This window comes from Chinchilla lanigera, unplaced genomic scaffold (assembly GCF_000276665.1).
Source record: "Chinchilla lanigera isolate Chin_1 unplaced genomic scaffold, ChiLan1.0 scaffold00049, whole genome shotgun sequence".
NCBI classification, from domain to species: Eukaryota; Metazoa; Chordata; class Mammalia; order Rodentia; family Chinchillidae; genus Chinchilla; species Chinchilla lanigera.
In genome coordinates this window covers 10,311,828-10,317,404 of record NW_004955450.1, presented here as the reverse complement: position 1 = coordinate 10,317,404, position 5,577 = coordinate 10,311,828, and the positions used below count along the sequence as shown (strand labels likewise).

Here is a 5,577-nt window from a genome sequence, read left to right as displayed (position 1 = left end):
ATAATTTTTTTGGTCTTTTTGAGATAGGGTCTCACTATACAGTTCAGGCTGGTCTTGAACTTGCAAGATCTTCCTGCCTCAACCTCCCAAGTGGTGGGATTACAGGTGTGCGCCACCATGCCCAGCAAAACTCAATGTTGTAAAAATATAAAATCTCTTCAAATTGATTTACAGATCTCACATTTTAAGATTCCATCACATTTTTAGTATAAATTGGTAACTTAATGCTAAAATGAAATGAAATGCAAAGAGCTAAGAAAAGCCAGGAAAAATCTTGAAGCACCAAAGTGGAAGATTTTTATTATTATCACATATCAAGACTTACTTTAAAGTTACAGGAATTAAGACCATGGTGGCAGCACAAGACCTTACAAAGAGACCAACAGAACAGAAAAGAAAGTCCAGAAAGAGTCCCATATATGGATCCTTGATTTATAACAAAATTGGCCTGGTAGAGCAGTAGGAAAGGGAAAAAAGTCTTTCTAATGAGTGGTTTTGGATCAATTGGGCTATCCACCTGAGGAAAAAAAAACAAAATCAAAACAACAGCCTTGCAACTTGGGGTGTGGCTCAGTGGTTTGATCCTCAGCACTGAAAAACAAAAACAAACAAAAACTTGGTCTCTACCTCACATTGTACACAAAAGTCAGTCCTAGGCAGACTGTAGACCTCACTGACAAAGATAAAATAAAGCTTGAAAATAAAATAAGAGCCTATATGTAAGGCCTTGGAACAAGCAAATACTTCTTAAGTAAGATTCAAAACAGGACTAACCATGAAGAAAAATACATTAAAGTTAAGAACTCCCAGCCATGAGTATAAAAAAATCAGAGTGGGAGAAGATATTCCCAACGTATCTTCAAACAAAGGACTTGTATCCTACGTATATAAAGAACTTCTACAAACAATGAAAAAGGCAAGAAATTTTAATGAGCACTTCATGAAAGAAGATATCCAAGTGGACAATAAACATAAGGTCGTTTGTTTAACCTCATTAATTGTCAGGTATATGCAAAATAAAACGATGAGATACCACTACACACACACACACACACACACACACAATCATTAACGGTTAACACAAAAAAGGCCAACGATGTCGAGGGTCTATGAGGGTGTGACCATCTGTGGCTCCCAAGCACTGATTCACAGTGCCTACTAAAGCTGAAATCCCAGAATTAAAAACCCCTTCGCAGATAACTTCTTAAGCTTTTGGCTAGCATCAAGTGTAGCATCTATCCTTAGTTTAGTGATATTCATAGGCACCAGGGGTTAAAGATCAAGTCTGTTTCCTTGAAGAAAAAAGGGGGGGAAATCCTTGTTTATACCAGATTTATGTTCACAACTGAGCATAACATAGATCCAGGCTCCTGAGCACAGCCAGGCATCTTCTGAACAATAGGGGCGACCAGCGCCTGCCCCTGGCTCAACACAATCTGCCACCCCGGGCAGGGTCATGCAGAGGTCAGCTGCTCTCGGGGTCACAAAGCGGTCAGCCCGTTCCCTGCAGGAGCGCAACGTGCAGAGGTAGTGTGGACAGGTCAAATGAGGGCAGGGGGCAAATCCCGTAATCCTCTACCCCTCCCGCGCCTGTCCCTTCTTGTCAGCGTCTTCCCACACAGGCGGTGCATCGCCCCAGCCAGGGCTCTGCTGCCTCCAGGGACAGCGTCAGGCAGCTCCCACACAGCCAGCTACTTAGCTGTCCCACCGACCACTCTCACAGGGCACCTGAGGTTCGAGCTGTCACAGGGCCTCAGGAAAGGTGGCAAGGTTTGGCATCCTGGATTTACTGCTCAGGTGTCCAGCTGTCATTTGACTTTTCATCTACTGAGACTCAGCTGTGAGCTGCTCGTGACCTGTATCCTAAAAGGTCTCTCCCTGGTCAGCCCTGAACCTGCTCCTAAGGCAACTAGAGGATTCTGGAGATCTTTCCTCCTCCCCTTCCTCCTCTCTTTCTTTTGCTGTACTGGGGACAGAATCCAAAGCCTTTGCACTGAGCTACATCCTTCTCCCTTTTTTGAAACAGGGTCGTGTTAAGTTGTTAAATTGCCCAGCCTGGGCTTGAATTTGTGATCCTCCTGCCTCAGCCTCCTACAGTGCTGGCATTACAGGCAGGTTGCCACTATGCCAGTCTCAAGGAATACATCTCTTAAGAGAAGCAAGGGCAGCTGGGTGTGGTGGCCCATGCCTGTAATCCCAGCACTCGGGAGGCTGAGGCAGGAGGATTGTTGTGAGTTCAAGACTAGCCTGGGCTATAAAGTGAGCTCAAGGCCAGCCTGAACTGCATAGCGAGACCCTGTCTCACAAAGACCAAAAAAAAAAAAAAAAGGAAGCAAGGGCTATAGTCTAAGATAAGATGTAGTTAGAACATATTTTAAAATGAGGGCATCTCACTCAGTGCAAAATGAGAGGTGTAGATCATTAGGTAATGCTATTAGGGCTCATGGCCAGCCCGCCCTAAAGAGTATCTCTGGAGACCAGTCCAGTGCTTACGGCGCTTGGGGACGCTTCAGGAAACGGATGGGACTGACCTAGACTCTGGAGGAGCAGACTGTGAGCAGGAAGGGTCAGGTGGAAGGCGAGACTCCAGGGAAGGAACAGCTGAGCCAGGCAGCAGAGGCCGCTTGACTCGCGGACGGCTGCACTAGGAAGCTGTCCGCACTAGGACTGAAACGGTCGCCGGGCCTGCTGGTGCGCTCCTGTCATCCCAGCACTCCAGCAGGCCGAGGCAAAAGGATCACAAGTTCAAGCCCAGCCCTGAGCAATTTAGCCGCTTAGCAAGACCCTGCCTCCAAATAAACAATAAAATTTTTAAAAGAGCTGAGTATGTAACCCAGTGTGAAGCCTCTGGATTCAACCCTTAGTACTGAAAGAAAAAAAAAGGCAGAGTTCGGCCCTGGGGAAGACCTGAACCGGGGCCAGTCCACACTGGTCAGTGGGCAGGGAGAAAAAGGCCCAGAGAGCAGGGGGGGTGGGGCGAGGGCACCAGCAGGGCCAGGCTGTGTCTTCAGCCCCAGTCCAGGGCCTGTGCTCCCCGCACTGCCTGAGGTGCAGTGGATCGAGGTTGTGGCAACGGCCTAGCGGGGCCAGGAGATGATGAGAGCTTTGTTTTGAAAGCTCCTCACCGTACACTTTAGGAGACTTCATCCCTGCCCACAGTTCCAGGGAGCTGGCAATGATTTACAGATCCCCGCTGGTCTCTTCTGAGACGAAACTCAAACACAACAGCCTGCAAGGCACCTCCCTCCCCAAAACTGCTCCTCCACCCCAGAGCTCCTGGTCTCAAGGACAGCGCTGACCCTGGCCGGGAAAATTCATCCCTTTCCCACCACCCACCTCAAGTTCTCTGCCGGGTGCTAGCTCTCAAGCCTGCAGGCCCAGCCATTCACACAGCCTCCCCTGCCGGCACAGGGGTCCTCAGCTGCTATCTCCCCTGGACTGGCTTCTTCTATCCTCTCCTGCCTCCCAACATGTAGCCAGCCCACTCCGCCCTCCTTACTCCAGCCGTGCCAGCCTTTGCCATGGTCTCCCGACCCACCCCAGGTATCCCCTGGGTTCTTATCTTCCCCACAGCTACTTACAAACTGTTAATTTTTCAGGGTTTAGCTAAAACATTACTTCCTCAAAAAAGCTTTCCCTGACCTACTGGTAAAGTCCTGTAGTGGGCTAATTAGGTCCACAACTATAGTAGCTTTCCAGGAAAAAAAAAATTATTTCTTTTCACTGTGACCCACAGCATATTTTGAGAGCTAGCATACACCTACACAGACAAGGGCTGGGGATTTAGCTCAGTGGCACAGCACCTGCCCGGCAAGCGCAAGGTCGAGAGTTCAATTCCTGGTACCAGAAAAAAAAAAAAAAAAGCACCTACATAGACAGAATCATCATTCCCTCTTCCCAAGTACCAGGACTTGAACCTAGGGCCTCAAGCATATTTTGTAAGCTCTGACCACTGAGCTACTCCAACTCCTTTATTTTTTTTTGAGATAGGGTCTTGGAGAGTTGCCCAAACTGGCCTTGAATTTTCAATCACCCTGCTTTTCAACCTTCCAAATAGCTGGGGTTATAAGCATATACCACTATATCCAACTTGCAATAATTCTTACCTTATAACATGTCATTAATTTCTATTATTTCACCTCATGCTTAAAAAAAAAAGTTCCTACTTCATAATTGCATAGAACCACGCCTTCTTTTTAAAGTACTCAGTTTTGCTGGGGCTATAGCTCAGTGGCATAAGCGCCTGCCTGAGTTTGATTCCCAGTACAGGACCTCGCAAGCGCAAGGTCCTGAGTTCGATTCCCAGTACAAAAAAAAAAAAAAAAAAAAAAAAAGATAAAGTTCTCAGCTTTTTGTTACTCAAATTCACAATCCTTTTGCCTCAGCCTCCTGACTGCTGGAATTACAAGTGTGCACCACAAGCCCAGCTACTCTGCACATTTTTAAGTGATTGCTGGATTAACACCTCTTGTCCTCATAACCTGTCCTCTGTTTAGGCAATATTTTGTGTTTTGCCTGGCTTCAATAGGTACTTTATAAAAAAACCACTTTGGATAATGAAAAATACAAATCAGTAGTAAGTACTTTACCTTATAGTACTATCATAGCTATAACTAATGATTCTAATTATCTGTAGAATCATTAAACTTCTCTACTCTATAGTCAAACTCCAGGAAGGCAGAAATCCTGTCTGCTTTCCCTCAGAGCCTAATGCAGTTCCTAGAAAATGAAAAATCATCTCCCAAAGAATGCAGTTCAAATCCTGATCTCTAGCAGCCACAAATAAAGCTGAGAAAAGCCTGCCACATTCCTGCATTGTCCTGCATTCTAAAACCATTTGCCTCAAAGACCTTGATCTTTGCTTCAGAGAATACTACGGGAAACAGTTTATTCCAAAAAGCAAAGGAATCTGCACTGGAAATAAGCTCTTCATAGGTGGCCAGATGTGGCAAGTCAGGAACTACCGTGTGGATACACATGAAGGTGAACAGGTCAGTATGAAGGAATGATCTGTCGGCTCTAAACTTTAAAGAAATTATTTGGAAATAGCTCATTCAATCTCATATTCCTATCTTTTGCCATATTATACTTATTTAAATGGAACAAGATGTACTTTGTACTTACCTTGCAATTCCCGGGAGATCTTCTCTGTGGACAAAACATTCAGAAGTGAGCAGCTAGACAGATGGTGTAATCCCAGCTAAGCCTCTTGTTCCAGAAGTCACATGCACAGGGAAACATGGATGGTTTAGAGTGATTAATTTGGGGGGCTTGTGGCAGCACTGTCTTCGACATCATACACTCATCCGGTTGGGAGAAAAAGTACTTAGTATTTAACATAGAACTAATCTTATAGATTTATGGTCTTCCATTTCTATTTAATTTCTTTAAAAACTGATTGCTCTTGTTAGAGTTTTTCACAATTCCATACCTCCTGAGGAAGTGAGTATTCTTGCATGTAGGACACGATGAGTGAAGAAATAATTGGTTACGTTGCTGTAAAGTTAGCCTTTGAATTTTACTTCTTTCCATTCATGTTCATTTTTTTATTTTTTTATTTTTTATTTTTTATTTATT

At 45.0% G+C, this 5,577-nt stretch overlaps 1 protein-coding gene across 1 annotated transcript in view; it reads right to left on the bottom strand.

The window, feature by feature from the left end:
• Positions 1–5,373, bottom strand: part of Ubap1l (ubiquitin associated protein 1-like) — a gene marked incomplete in the record, with an annotated part of 20,886 nt that extends 15,513 nt beyond the window's left edge. Inside the window, 1 exon segment of the mRNA XM_013518971.1 lies at positions 5,125–5,373.
• Positions 5,374–5,577: the final 204 nt, after the last annotated feature.